The 16762-nt window shown below is 38.6% G+C and overlaps 1 protein-coding gene across 2 annotated transcripts in view; it reads right to left on the reverse strand.

Moving 5' to 3' along the window:
• nbs (nibrin) overlaps positions 1 to 16762 on the reverse strand; it is a 315228-nt gene that overhangs the window by 119214 nt on the left and 179252 nt on the right. The gene's annotated exons all lie outside the window — the stretch shown is intronic.

A 16762-nucleotide genomic window follows, 5' to 3' on the forward strand; every position in this document is an offset into this window, starting at 1 on the left:
TGGAATGTTATGTTGGTGAGATTGCCAGGAGGTTAAAAGATTGTGCTTTAGAATATGAGGTGGCTCTCTGCATCACTAACTCTGAACGTTCCGCTGTTGCTGAACATTAATGGATTGAGCAACATAACCTATGGCAGATATAAGTTAATCTGTAATCAGGTCACAAAAGAGGTAGTAGTAGTGGCACGTGATGCAAGAAAGCAAGTGTATGAGCTTATGCAGCATCAGCCAAAAAAAAAAAAAAAAATCACACCATTCCCTCCAAATGCCTGTCCAGTTCCTCCTTAAATTTATTTAACCTATCAACTTCCACAACGACAGATGGAAGTTTGTTCCAGCAATTAACCACCCGCTGGCTAAAGGAAAATTTCCGCACATCTATTCTACATCTGTCCTTTCTTAATTTGAACTTATGACCCCGTAGGTTCGTAATCTGAACAAGTGGAAGGATCCCATCAGAATTCAGCGTGCTCAACCCATTCAAGGCCTTATAGACCTCAATCAGATCACTGTGCAGGTGCCTAGTCTCCAGCCACTGCAATTTGCAGAACTTAAGCCTCTCTTGGTAAGAGGATCCCTTCATTCCCCTCACCAATCGTGTTGCTCTTCTCTGTACACGCTCAAGCAAATCTACATCCTTCCTAAAATGAGGCCTCCAGACCTGTACGCAGTACTCAAGGCGTGGCCTGACCATTGCCTTATACAGAGGGACAATCATCTCCTTTTCCCTGCTAGAAAAATTCCTATATATCATTGACAAAACCCCATGACCTGCCCTAGCAGCCTGTCTGCATTGCTCAGAAAACTTCATATCTGACTGCACAATTACTCCCAGATCTTTTTCATTTTATACCACCTTAAGTGTAGTACCACACAGTTGGTACGTTTCTCTGGGGTTACTTGTACCCATATGCAGTACTTTGCATTTGTCAAGTTTAAACTTCAGTTGCCACTTCTTAGCCCATCTGCCCAAATTATCTAGATCCTGTTGCAGTAGCAGACTGCCATTACTGTCATTAACAACCCTGCCAACCTTTGTGTCATCTGCAAACTTCTACATTAAGCCTGATATACCTTCATCAATATCATTGATAAATACACAAAACAACAGTGGACCCAACACCGAACCCTGTGGGACTCCACTAATAACATTAGTCCACGAAGAGCAGCACCCATTGATTACCACCCTCTGTCTTCTCCCACTTAACCATCCTTTTATCCATTGTAGCAACTTACCCTTAATACCATTCTGCTCTAATTTGTACAATAGTCTTCCATGCGCAACAGTGTCAAAAGCTTTCCTGAAATCCAAGTATATGATATCAAAATTATTTTTTGCATCCAGTTCCTTTGTGACCACATCATAATATCCTATCAAATTTGTCAGACAAGACTTTCCCTTAACAAACCCATGCTGTGTCTGAATTATTGCTGCAGTCTTGTCTAGATGATCCTGCAATGCATCTTTAACCAGTGACTCCATTATTTTACCCGGAACAGAAGTTAAACTAACTGGTCTGTAATTACTCGTGTCACCCTTCGATCCACCTTTGTGAATTGGGGATACATTTGCACATCTCCAGTCCGTAGGAACCTCCCCTGAGTCCAAGGATGCTCTCATAATTATGGCTAAGGGTTTGCTTAGTTGCTTTGCCGCCTCCTTTAAAATAACTGGATAGATCCCCACCCCAGGTGCCTTTCTTATGTTTAACTTCAACAATTTCTCCTCCACTTTGCTCTCAGTTATTACAAAATCATTAAGCACACGGCTACAATTTGATAACCTTCTTCCATTTTCAAACTGTAATAATTCCTCACTTGTGAATGTAGATGCAAAATACTCATTGAGTTTGTTTGCTATCTGAGCAGGATCATCAACAGTGGAACCATCGATGTCAAGTGGACCAATCATTTTCATCCCCTTCCTTTTAGAGTTTATATAAGTAAAGAAATCCTTGCTGTTTTTCTTAGCATCTTCTGCCAAAGATTTCTCGTAATCCGCCTTCGCCTGCCGAACCTCCTTTGTGACCTGATTACAGACTACCTTATATCTGCCACAGGCTTCTGCGTCGCGTGATAATTTATATGCATCCCATGCATTTTTCTTCTCTGTCACGAGTCTCATTAGTTCATTTGATAACCATTTAAGCCTAAACCTTGAACAATATTTCTTAATCGGTATGAAAAGTCTAGTAGCTTCCACGGTTAATTCCTTGAATGCTTCCCACTTAGGTTCGGCAGGCGAAGGCAGATTACGAGAAATCCTTGGCAAAAAATGCTAAGAAAAACAGCAGGGATTTCTTTACTTATATAAACTCTAAAAGGAAGGGGATGAATCTGATTGGTCCACTTGACATCGATGGTTCAACTGTTGATGATCCTGCTCAGATAGCAAACAAACTGAATGAGTATTTTGCATCTACATTCACACGTGAGGAATTATTAAGGTTTGAAAATGGCAGAAGGATATCAAATTGTAGCAGGGTGCTTAATGATCTTGTAATAACTGAGAGCAAAGTGGAAGAGAAATTGTTGAAGTTAAACGTAAGAAAAGCACCTGGGGTGGATGGGATCTATCCAGTTATATTAAAGGAGGCGGCAAAGCAACTAAGCAAACCCTTAGCCATAATTATGAGAGCATCCTTCGACTCAGGGGAGTTTCCCAAGGACTGGAGATGTGCAAATGTATCCCCAATTCACAAAGGGGGATCGAAGGGTGACACGTGTAATTACAGACCAGTTAGTTTAACTTCTGTTCCGGGTAAAATAATGGAGTCGCTGGTTAAAGATGCATTGCAGGATCATCTAGACAAGACTGCAGCAATAATTCAGACACAGCATGGGTTTGTTAAGGGAAAGTCTTGTCTGACAAATTTGATAGGATATTATGATGTGGTTACAAAGGAACTGGATGCAAAAAACAATTTTGATATCATATATTTGGATTTCAGGAAAGCTTTTGACACTGTTGCGCATGGAAGACTTGGAGCAGAATAGTATTATGGGTAAGTTGCTACAATGGATAAAAGGATGGTTAAGTGCGAGAAGACAGAGGGTGGTAATCAATGGGTGCTGCTCTTCTTGGACTAATGTTATTAGTGGAGTCCCACAGGGACTCCACTAATGTTAGGTCCACTGTTGTTTTGTATATTTATCAATGATATTGATGAAGGTATATCAGGCTTAATGTCGAAGTTTGCAGATGATACAAAGGTTGGCAGGGTTGTTAATGACAGTAATGGCAGTCTGCTACTGCAACAGGATCTAGATAATTTGGGCAGATGGGCTAAGAAGTGGCAACTGAAGTTTAACCTTGACAAATGCAAAGTACTGCATATGGGTAGAAATAACCCCAGAGAAACGTACCAACTGTGTGGTACTACACTTAAGGTGGTAGAAAATGAAAAAGACCTGGGAGTAATTGTGCAGTCAGATATGAAGTTCTCTGAGCAATGCAGACAGGCTGCCAGGGCAGGTCATGGGGTTTTGTCAATGATATATAGGAATTTTGCTAGCAGGGAAAAGGAGGTGATTATCCCTCTGTATAAGGCAATGGTCAGGCCACACCTTGAGTACTGCGTACATGTCTGGAGACCTCATTTTAGGAAGGATGTAGATTTACTTGAGCGGGTACAGAGAAGGGCAACAAGATTGGTGGGGGAATGAAGGGATCCTCTTACCAAGAGAGGCTTAAGTTCTGCAAATTGCAGTGGCTGGAGACTAGGCACCTGCGCGGTGATCTGATTGAGGTATATAAGGCCTTGAATGGATTGAGCACGCTGAATTCTGATGGGATCCTTCCACTTGTTCAGATTACGAACCTAAGGGGGCATAAATTCAAATTAAGAAAAGACAGATGTAGAATAGATGTGCGGAAATTTGCCTTTAGCCATCTGGTGGTTAATTGCTGGAACAAACTTCCATCTGTCGTTGTGGAAGTTGATAGCTTGAATAAATTTAAGGAGGAACTGGACAGGCATTTGGAGGGAATGGTGTGATTTTTTTTTTTTTTTTTGGCTGATGCTGCATAAGCTCATACATTTGCTTTCTTGCATCACATGCCACTACTACTACTACTGCCTTGATCCCCAACATGACATTGAGACTGTTGACTATTCACGTGACGACGCCAACGCTCATGGCTTGAAGCACTGCACATAGTCAGCTGTAACAGTACTATGAATTATAATAGGGAGTGCACATGCACCCAATTATGGAGTCTGCCATATTGAAGTGCAATGAGCGCTGGCATTCCTTATGCATGCATAATACTGCATAACCGGCAGTGAAGTTGTGATTCATAATCATGCTCAGTCTGCTTTTGTTATTTTACTGAATGTATATACAGGCAATTCTCGCTTTATGAGTTCCTGGGTTTACAAGTTTTTTCAAGTATCAACAAAATCGAAAATATGAACATTAATTGCAAAAAATGAATGTTAAACATTCATAAAAATTTCAAACCATGCACATAGCTATACAATACAGTGTACGCTGCTTTACGATATTAATCTGTTACCATCATATCACGAAAATATCATAATGTGAACCCAATAAGACATTGTTTTTTGTTAATTCATTCCACGACCTCGGAAGTTCAAATTTTCGCTATATAACTCCCTAAAAGGTCATTTTTATAATGTAAATTGTATTAGTTACCAATTCAGATCATTAAATGCACTACACTTTCATCATTATCACATGTTATTAGAATCAATTTTGAACGGCTCTGTGATATTTTTCTAAAGCACATTTCTGGAAGTCACGACCATAAAACAATGAAAACAATTTCCACTTTCCAGTTTATTGGGCTTTTCTGTTACTGCAAGCAATTATAAATGAGTCGTAAACTCGATATTATTGCATCTGTGAAAATGCAGATAGCTGGAATTGTGTGGGTTTTTACGTTATTATGGTGAAATGTGTTTGCCCTTTACTGAAATCTTCAATCGTATAAAAAATGTAAATAAATTTTCAGAATTTTCTCTTTATTCCTTTTTTTTTTTAAGCTTCGTAAACTTGTTACTTTGCGCAAATCGTGTTAGCTGCAATTTGTGCATTCCGTTAAAAAATGCTTATGCATGCTATTGAAATTTATAAAGAAAAGAGAAGATTATCTTGGAAATAAACATCTCTAGAAGAATTTCTGAAGAAGACGACTCCTTGTGCAACAAACCAATGAGTGCCAAGCCAATAATGAGTGATCAACGAGTATGCATTTAGTCAATGATGATGAAGAATAAACATTCTTTAACATTTGTAAGTCATAAATAATTTTCTATTATTATCATTTGCTTGATTTTACAGGCTACGTTTTCATTTATTTGGATAAATCAATCATTGTTTAAACAAACTAATTAGCTAACTAATTTTGTTGTTGATAACGTAACCCCTATTTTTAACATTATGTCTATGGGAAATAAATTCCCGCTTTACGAGCACGCGCTAGGAACAAATTAACTTGTAAAGTCGAGAACTACCTGTATATATACTCAGCACACCATTCACCCACCGACTGCTGATGAAGGGATACCTTGCCCTGAAAGCTACTCTATTTTATTGCTTTTTACTTATATATTTTAAGCTTTTATGTATTTTATCACTATTAACACTTTTATTTTATATCAGTTTTAGTATTTATGTATATACATATATATATATATCTATTTTTTTTATTTTAATAAAGTTTAACTTAAACCAGTTCGTTTTTTGTTACTATATAAGAAAGTATATAGTGATATATTGATTTCATGGTCTTTTGTTCTATACTGAGCCTTTGTTTTACAAGCAAATAATTGGTATATAGAGAAATTTAGAGGTATCCTACATGAATTGGTACATATAACCAAATTCCTCTAAGGTAAGTTAAGTGCCAAAAATACAAGCACTTGTATGTTAGCCTGTTCTGTTGCTTCCCATAAGTTCCCATAAGGAGTAGGAGAGTGAGTCACCTGCTTTCTATCAAATGAGCAGGTGACTCAGTCTCCAACTGTCTTCTTCCCTTCTTCCTTACAAAAGACCATGAAGTCAAGTTATGTTCAGCTCCAAAACTCACATGCATCAACTGCCAAGAGAAAGTAAATTAAGAGGTTTCTTGCTTCTAAATTGCTTCTAATTATTGCTTCTAAATCTATATAGTGACTAAATTCCCTCAGTATTTAATTAACAAGGAAAATACCATTCTGAGATTATGTTTCAGGATGAGGTTAGTGACTTAGTGTGACTATGACTGGCATTCCTCCAACAGAGGTGGTTCTAAGGAGCTATTCTGAACGTTTATCACTTTTGGTCTCTGTGAAGATATTTACCAGAACAAAGTCACTCCACTTGACCAATTTACCAGTGGAGAAGCCCATAAGTGAGATGTTAGGTTGAGGTGTTGGACACAATATATCTTCAGTTCTGGGCCTCTTTGCTGAGGTGATGTTATTTGGGTCATCTTCGTTTTCTGATAGGGATCTTTATAGGATCCCAGGAGAACGATTTAAATTATCATGAAAACTTTTTTGTTTGCTGACTGGGTTCCACCCACTACAGAGTCCAAAGGGATACTCCTTACCTAGCAAACAGTAAGTATAATCAGAATAATTTTTTTCCTGTAAAGGGGAGGGTGGGACCTGGTGGTTCAGGGACCAGCTCCAACATATCAATTTGGCCTCTGCGTTGACAAGATCTAGATTGCCTTACCAGGATAAATCAGCTAGTGAGTTCATTTGCAGGGTCAACTGTACTGATGCCATGCCCTCATGGTCTGAGGGAAAGGATTAAGGCTGATATATGAGTACAGTGCTTGGCCCTAGTGGTGGATCCCAAAAATGCTAATCTGGAAGATCAATGGTAACAGTAGGAGGTAAAAGTAAAAGTGCCCATGTTGATGGGTCGCACTGTATCCAAGTACTGTAGATCCCATTACAAAAGTAATACTGGGATAAGAAATGGTCTGTTAATTTCTAGTGTTATAAACTGTATTCTGCATAAGCAGGAATAAAATCATCTCCATAGTTCTTAGGTTCACACCAGACTAAGAATTCCAATAAGGGAAGTAAAAAAAGAGCATAAAACTATAAAAATACAGGGTGATCAAAATTATGTATAAATATTTTGATATACTACATCTCAGGAACTTTAGTAGTAGTAATAGTAGTAGTAGTAGTGGCATGTGATGCAAGAAAGCAAGTATATGAGCTTATGCAGCATCAGCCAAAAAAAAAAAAAAAAAAAATCACACCATTCCCTCCAAATGCCTGTCCAGTTCCTCCTTAAATTTCTTTAACCTGTCAACTTCCACAACGACAGATGGAAGTTTGTTCCAGCAATTAACCACCCGCTGGCTAAAGGCAAATTTCCGCACATCTATTCTACATCTGTCCTTTCTTAATTTGAATTTGTGCCCCCTTAGGTTCGTAATCTGAACAAGTGGAAGGATCCCATCAGAATTCAGCGTGCTCAACCCATTCAAGGCCTTATACACCTCAATCAGATCACCATGCAGGTGCCTAGTCTCCAGCCACTACAATTTGCAGAACTTAAGCCTCTCTTGGTAAGAGGATCCCTTCATTCCCCTCACCAATCTTGTTGCTCTTCTCTGTACACTCTCAAGTAAATCTACATCCTTCCTAAAATGAGGCCTCCAGACCTGTACGCAGTACTCAAGGCATGTCCTGACCATTGCCTTATACAGAGGGACAATCACCTTCTTCTCCCTGCTAGCAAAATTCCTATATATCATTGACAAAACCCCATGACCTGCCCTGGCAGCCTCTGCATTGCTCAGAAAACTTCATATCTGCCTGCACAATTACTCCCAGGTCTTTTTCATTTTCTACCACCTTAAGTGTAGTACCACACAGTTGGTACGTTTCTCTGGGGTTACTTCTACCCATATGCAGTACTTTGCATTTGTCAAGGTTAAACTTCAGTTGCCACTTCTTAGCCCATCTGCCCAATTATCTAGATCCTGTTGCAGTAGCACACTGCCATTACTGTCATTAAAAACCCTGCCAACCTTTGTATCATCTGCAAACTTCGACATTAAGCCTGATATACCTTCATCAATATCATTGATAAATATACAAAACAACAGTGGACCTAACACCGAATCCTGTGGGACTCCACTAATAACATTAGTCCACGAAGAGCAGCACCCATTGATTACCACCCTCTGTCTTCTCCCACTTAACCATCCTTTTATCCATTGTAGCAACTTACCCTTAATACCATTCTGCTCTAATTTGTACAATAGTCTTCCATGCGCAACAGTGTCAAAAGCTTTCCTGAAATCCAAATATATGATATCAAAATTATTTTTTGCATCCAGTTCCTTTGTAACCACATCATAATATCCTATCAAATTTGTCAGACAAGACTTTCCCTTAACAAACCCATGCTGTGTCTGAATTATTGCTGCAGTCTTGTCTAGATGATCCTGAAATGCATCTTTAACCAGTGACACCATTATTTTACCTGGAACAGAAGTTAAACTAACTGGTCTGTAATTACGCGCGTCACCCTTCAATCCCCCTTTGTGAATTGGGGATACATTTGCACATCTCCAGTCCGTGGGAACCTCCCCTGAGTCCAAGGATGCTCTCATAATTATGGCTAAGGGTTTGCTTAGTTGCTTTGCCGCATCCTTTAATATAACTGGATAGATCCCATCCACCCCAGGTGCTTTTCTTATGTTTAACTTCAACAATTTCTCTTCCACTTTGCTTTCAGTTATTACAAAATGATTAAGTATCCTGCTACAATTTGATAACCTTCTGCCATTTTCAAACCTTAATAACTCCTCATGTGTGAATGTAGACGCAAAATACTCATTAAGTTTGTTTGCTATCTGAGCAGGATCATCAACACTCGAACCATCGATGTCAAGTGGACCAATCAGATTCATCCCCTTCCTTTTAGAGTTTATATAAATAAAGAAATCCTTGCTGTTTTTCTTAGCATCTTTTGCCAAGGATTTCTCGTAATCTGCCTTTGCCTGCCTAAGCTCCTTTGTGACCTGATTACAGACTAGCTTATATCTGCCATAGGCTTCTGAGTCGCTTGATAATTTATATGCATCCCGCTCATTTTTCTTCTCTGTTATGAGTCTCATTAGTTCATTAGATAACCATTTTGGCCTAAACCTTTTACTTAAACATGAACTCAAAATGATTTCAAATACATTAATTACACAGAAATGGGATGCATTTCAGAAGTTCCATCAGATGTTCAAAATGTCCACCACTTGTATGCATACATGAACAGCATCATTTCTTAATAGCCTGGCATAGAGTGAAGTTGTAATTTTACCTGTTTCCTGTCATATCATCACCCACAAATCCTGCAATGTTCATGGTTTATGAGTGTACATATTATCTTTCAGGTATTTCCACACAATCTTCCCCCCCCCCACACCACCAGCAGCCTATCCCTCATCTTGGGAAATTCACTATACAGATAGGCATGGATATCAGAGTGAAAATGTGGAGGTGTAATAACCTGTTGAAAGAACACCAATGTATCCATAAACATGTTTCTTATTGCTGGAACTACATCATTCATTAACGATTCAAGACAACTCTTTCAGTAAAAGTATCACTGAATCTTGATTTTTGTTTATTCCACAACTTTCCTTTATTAACTCCTTCAGTGGTGACTTAAAATTCACTCTTTGTGCCCTACAACATTTATTTTGTTTTCTAAAAGAACACAATTTACATATTTTAGAGCATATAAATAAGTTTTATTTGAAATGTTTAATTCTAGAACAATGTCACAAACAAATATTGCCAAAATGAAGTTTTAATACTTTCTTTTGATGTGATACACCTTGAAACAACTTCCTGGATACAGAGGAATGTTCCCACATTTCTTATATTCCCACCTTCCTTTCTGGACACACATGGCACACTCTGCTTGGAAACTTCTTTGAAATTTGTAATTAATTGGTGAAATATGTATAGGGAAGTGCCTTTCTGTCAGATGAGCAGGTGATTCAGTCTCCAACTGTCTTCCTCTCTCCAATAGTGACCTCTCCAGAGAATACTTCTCTAACAATCCATAGATCACTTTGTGTTGAAATTATAGGAAGGATTCTTCTTTTCTCATATGCAATATGTATTTACTATTACAATGCCCATTAGGTGAAAGAAATTTCCTGTACCACCTAACACTTTTTTCGAGGTGCTCACATGATTTGATCTAAACTGTTCTTTTCCTCTTGTATTGGAACTGTATTCAGCTGCAGCATCTGGCTTCTCCACTACTTCATTTGTCTTTCTATCAATTTTCTCAGTATCACTCACTGTTCCTCTGGAGATTGTAGAGAGCATTGACATATCCTTTTTATCATGCCACTTTAATAAGCTTCCTGATGTGTAGCTAAAGTGTCTTTACTTTAGCAGAGACTAGTTCCTTTGACATTTCCTTTCTTTGCAGATTCACAGTTCCACAAGCTGCAAAATCTATCTTGTTGCAATTCATGAAATAGTGTAGAACTTGTGAACCATCTGGCCATGAAGCAGTGTAATCTTTACCTATTAGTTCTGATCAAAGCACAAGTACTGTGACTGATGCATGGCTGACAGGCTTTGGCGCACATCCTCGGTTTTTTTCCCTTCTTGTTTCTCCTCTTCAGCAGTACATAAAAAAACAGTCCTAAACATATCTAGTTTTAGCTTCAAGAACAAAAATCCCTTCATGCAAAACCTGGTCCTCTTTTGTGGGATATGTTGTTTCATTATAAGTCTTCCTTTGAATAGCACAAGGCTTTCATCAATAGAAATTTTCTGCTCTGGTATAGAGATATTTCTGAATGAAGAGCACAATTCCAAGAGCAGCTTGATTTTTAGTAGCAAAAATGTAGATACCAAAGCAGCAACTGGAACCTTTGCAGGGACATGGTTTCATGGAATACTGGAATCTGAAGCATATAGTGTCTTGTCCAATAAGATTCAGTTCAGGTTTGTGAATTATGTCCATCATCGAAGTCAGAGCAATAAAATGGCTTAATATTAATAAATTATTGTGCCACTGAGCAAAAACAGAAAGAAAATTACAGGTTGCAGTTAAAAATACGTTTAATGTTACGTAAAATACGTTGATGTTTGCACGAACCAAACACATGTAAAAATAATACAGGAAAGTAATATATAGCTTTCAGACTGGAAGGTGTCCTTCATCAGTTGTGACCGTTAATATAAAATATAGAACTCTATGTGCATGCCATGGCAGTCCTGTATGGTGAACTGCTTGTAAGCAACAATTAGCTGTTAGAAGGGAAAGCTTGTAGGCATAGCTGTAATGCCTTCCCAGACATTACCATACATGACTGCCATGACACGCACATAGAGTTCTATATTTATATATTTTAGATTAACAGTCACAGCTGATGAAGGATGCCTTCCAGTCTAAAAGCCATGTATTACTTTTTACTTGTGTTCTGTTTGTGTGAGCATCAATGTATTTTACGTATTTTTAACTGCAACCTGTCATTTTCTTTCCGTTTTTGCTCTGTGGCACAATAATTTATTAATATTAATATGAATTCAGAGCACGTAGGCCTTTTTTGCTTATATAAAATGGCTTATCGTTTCTTTACAAGTATCCTTCCATAATCTTATTCTTGTGCTTAAACTCGCACTTGAAACAACAGCACCATTAAGACATTTCTGTGAATACCTATTTGTCTCAATAATAGTGTCGTTTAAAAAATCAGAAATGTATAATTTGAAATATTGCACATGGAGTGGTATCATAAAACAGGAATATCCAAACCTCTCTGAATATTTATTTGCATTGCCAGAAAATGTAGATCATATAATACATCCATGCCCAGTTCATTTTACAATGTTACTAGTTCCATCTGCACTTCTATTGCTATTTCATTAATTAGGACTTTAATTAGGACTAGGTTCAAATTGGCTTTTCTCAAAACTAATATTACTATCTAATTAATTTTTAATCATTAAATACTCGCACATTTGTTCTATGCACACTTTTCTACTATTCTTTTAGCCATGTTAGTAATACATGCTACTGTAGGGAGTTACTACCATAAAATACACAATAATGAGTGAAAAATTAATGTAAATTATTTTATTCTGTGCTGTCATTTTCTAGAAACATAAAAATCATTTTTAAATGCTTTAAAATTCCCTGAAATGTGTCAGAATACAATACATAAAATAATGAAACTGTTTCATGTTCTTCAAATTTATTACAAAGGCAGGTTTTGTTAGATGTACTGGCACTTTTCTCTACATGCTGAAATGCTTTGATGTTTTCATATTACCAGTACCATTTCAGAATGCACTTCCCTTTTTCAAATGTTAGTTTATTAATCTCTATACTCAATGGGTCACCAGTTAGTCTACAGCATAATGAAAACCCAATTATTTATTTCAGCTTTAAAATAAACAAATTTGTGTTTAAGTCAATCATTCAGTCTAACAAATATGGCATTTAAAGTATTTATGCACAATTCTGACTTGCTCTGTATAGTAGATCATTAATTAACTGGTGATTGAATTTTCACTAATTGGTCATGAGGGGCACCCAGGCAAAATCATATATTTATAAAACACATCAATTAAAGTCCTGAAAAAAGATAGATACATCACAGTTTCTGCAAGTAGAAAGTAGCATCTGGAAGCACCAGACCAAGAATGCTTCCAGACACTATCTTCTATGCTGCATAGGAAAAGAATACTGGTATTTCCAGCATTTGGATGAGAGACTGTCTGGTCTGTGTGTGTGGCTGTTATTGTACTGATGTTCATCGTTAAGTTCTAAGATTGGTTTCAGAACTTAACAATGAACCCCTTTGATTACTGATTTTAGTTGTTGTTGGTGGTGGTGGCTGGCAGCCACATGGATGCTGTGTAACCCACCCATCCCTGCTTCCCAGGCTACGTTAGATAGCCAAGTTCTCCCAGAATTGAGAAACATCTTAGGACTGCATGGGTTAAATGAGTGCCCATCAGTAAATGCTATTGATAATGTTCTGCATTCCGGTCTAATTTTGCTGTAACAGCAGTTTTGAGTGGGAAAACAATTTTTGCTTTCTACCACAGCAACTTCCCATCTCACCAAACTCCATATTGGACAAATAGTCCTGACAGGAATGTGCATTTTTGCCTGTATAAAAGTGCATTCACAAGCTAATATTAAAACTAACTCACAGTGAAGAAAAAATGATGAAAAACCCATTTCTTTTGCCTGAGATCAGCTAACTATAACCCCAACTGAATAGCCTTTTAACAATTAGCATTAGCATTAGTAGAGGCATTTGATGCAAGAAAGCAAGCTTATGCAGCATCAGCCAAAAAAAAAAACCACTTCCACTTCACCCCTCTGTTCGTTCAAAATACCTGTCCAGCTGAGCCTAAAACTTATTTAGGCTATCAACTTCCACGACAAGGGATAGAAGTCTGTTCTACCAACCAACCACTTGCTGGTTAAAGGCAAATTTCCGCACGTCTATCCTACATCTGTCTTTCCTCAATTTGAATTTATGCCCTCTCAGGTGATTATTCTGAGCGAGAGGAAGAATCCCATCAGCACTGAGCATGCTCAAACCATTCAATGCTTTATACACCTCTATCAGATCACCTCGCTCGTGCCTAGTCTCCAGACACTGTAATTTGCAAAACTTAAGCCTTTCTTCGTAAGAGCACCCCTTTGTTCCATTCACTAATCTTGTTGCCCTTCTCTGTACTCGTTCCAGCAGCTCTACATCCTTCTTGAAATGAGGCCTCCAGACCTGTATACAGTACTCTAGGTGTGGCCTGACCATTGCCTTATACAAGGGAATAATCACCTCCTTATCCCTGCTAGAAAAATTGCTATATATCATTGACAATACACCATGAGCTACTCTTGCAGCCCATCTGCACTGCTCACAAAACTTCATATCTGCCTGCACAACCACCCCCAGGTCCCTTTCATTCTCTACCACTGTCAATGTAGTACCACAGAGTTGACACGTTGCTCTGAGGTTGCTGTTTCCCATGTGTAGTATTTTTATATTTGTCAATGTTAAACTTCATCTGCCACCTCTCAGCCCATCTGCTCAACCTTTCCAGATCCTGTTGCAGCAGCATAGTGTCAGTAGTGTCCTTGACAACCCTGCCTACCTTTGTATCGTCTGCAAACTTCGACATTAAGCTTGATATACCATCATCAATATCATTTATGAATACAGAAAACAATAATGGACCCAACACTGAGCCCTGAGGGACTCCACTAATAACATTAGTCCACGACAAGCAGTGTCCATTGATTACCACTCTCTGTCTTCTCCCCCTCAGCCACCCCTTTATCCACAGCAGCAATTTGCCTCCAATGTCACACTGCTCCAATTTGTGCAGCAGTCTTCCATGTGCAACAGTATCAAAAGCCTTTCTAAGATCCAAGTATATAATATCAAAGTTATTCCCTGCATCCAATTCCCTTGTGACTGCATCATAGTATCCAATCAAATTGGTCAGGCAAGACTTCTCCTTAACAAAACCATGCTGTGTCCGAGCTATAACTGAAGCCTTGTCTAAATGATCCTGCAGTGCTTCTTTAACTAGTGCCTCCATTAATTTTCCTGGAACAGAAGTTAAACTCACAGGTCTATAATTGTTTTTGTCAGCCTTTGATCCTCCTTTGTGAATTGGGGTCACATTTGAACATCTCCAGTCTGTGGGTACCTCCCCTGAGTCCAAGGAAGCTCTCATAATTATGGCTAAGGGTTTGCTTACTTCCTCTGCTGCCTCCTTTAATATAACTGGATAGATCCCATCCACCCCGGGTGCCTTTCTTGTGTTTATCTTCAACAATTTCTCCTCCACTTTACTCTCAGTTATTACAAGATTCTCTAGCTTACTGCTAGAGTTGAATACACCTCTGGCTTTCCCCTTGCTAAATAACTCCTAATGTGTGAATGTCGATGCAAAATATTCATTTAGTTTGTTAGCTACCTGAGTAGGATCATCAACAGTTGACCCATCGATATCAAGTGGACCAATCTGATTCATCCCCTTCCTTCTAGAGTTTACATAAGTAAAGAACTCTTTGCTGTTTTTCTTTGCATCCCTTGCCAAAGATTTCTCGTAATCTGCCTTCGCTTGCCTAACCTCCTTTGTAACTTGGTTACAGATCAACTTGTATCTATCATAGGCTTCTGTGTCATGTGTTAATTTGTATGTATCCCATGCATGTTTCTTCTCTGCCATATGCCTCATCAGTTCATCTGACATCCATTTAGGCCTAAACCTTGAACAATATTTCTTAGTTGGTATGTAAAGCCTAGTAGCTTCCAAGATAAGTTCTTTGAATGCTTCCCATTTTGCATTTGCTGTTGGTAACATCATCAGTTGGTCCCACTGTATAGAATTTAAATACTGTCTCAGTCCATCGTAGTCGCCTTTACGAAAGCAATAACCCTTCCCTTTACCCCTAATGGCAGTTACCTCTTTGAGTAAATCCAACTTCAGCGCACTGTGATCACTGCCACCTAGTGGTTCATTTATCTGCAGATTCTTAATGCATGAAGAATCACTGCTGATAATCAAATGAAGAGTATTCCTCCCTCTAGTTGCCTCCCGAACATGCTGATGTAGAAAACAATCATCCAATAAATCCACAAAAGCCTTGCTAGTGTGTGAGTGACCAGCCCCCAAATTCCAGTCAATATCTGGGAAATTAAAATCTCCCATTATAAGACTCTCTGATTTACTGGCCCACTCTATTTCCCTGTACAGTTTCTTATTATACTCATCAGAGTCATTAGGCCTATAGCACACTCCTACTCTCAATTTTGATCTCCCAATGATTATGTCACACCAAACTGACTCGACACTGCACTGTCCAGCGATGTCCACTGGCTTCACTTCCTTGGATTTTATATATTTCTTAACTAATAGCATAACCCCTCCTCCCTTCCTATCCAGTCTATCCTTTCTGTAGACGCTGTACTCCGCAAATTCCAGTTCTGCATTCCTTATATCTGTGTGACACCAAGTTTCTGATATCCCAACAATATATGCCTTTGATGTTTTGAGCAATACCTCAAATTCATCAAATTTATTTACTAAACTCCTAGCATTGGTGTACATGCAAGTATACATGCACCTATTTCTATTCTTAGCTACCCTAACACAACCCATGTGTTTACTTGTACCGCAATGACTCCCAGCAATCTCTGAAATATCCTGAATCTTGTTTTTCAGGCTTCTGCTCATTCCAATAGAAGCAGTGCAAGAATCTCTTTCACCTCTGCCAGTGGCTACTGTTAATCTATTCGTCTTTGTATCCCCCCCAAGCTAGCAGTTTTCCGACCCACCTAACACTGCCTGGATAGCATCAGCAAATATTCTTGCACCCTTTCTATTTAAGTGTATCCCATCCCTGTAGAAGCAATCTCTCCTGTTAACAAGTACAGTCCAGGCTGAAAAAAATTCTACCCCTTGAGCCTTGCACAATCTTTCCAGGGCCGAATTGATCGACAAGGCTCTCATCATATACTCCCTCCTATCGTGTCTGGGAGGAATTGCAGACACTTTCAAATTCAACCCTATTTCACGGCTTTTTTTCAACAGTGACCTGTACTTGTTAAGCAATTCTGCCGGTCTCCTACTCTTAATATCGTTAGTGCCAACGTGTACAACTATATCACCTTTTGTGCCCTTAAAAGATGATATCTGCTCTACAACGTCATCAACTTTTGCCCCTGGCAGACATACCCTGGTCCTGTTCCACCTATCCTTTTTACAAAGCATGTTCCCTG

The sequence above is a fragment of the Mastigoproctus giganteus genome, chromosome 7 (genome assembly GCF_048544385.1).
Source record: "Mastigoproctus giganteus isolate SK-2022 chromosome 7, ASM4854438v1, whole genome shotgun sequence".
NCBI classification, from domain to species: Eukaryota; Metazoa; Arthropoda; class Arachnida; order Uropygi; family Thelyphonidae; genus Mastigoproctus; species Mastigoproctus giganteus.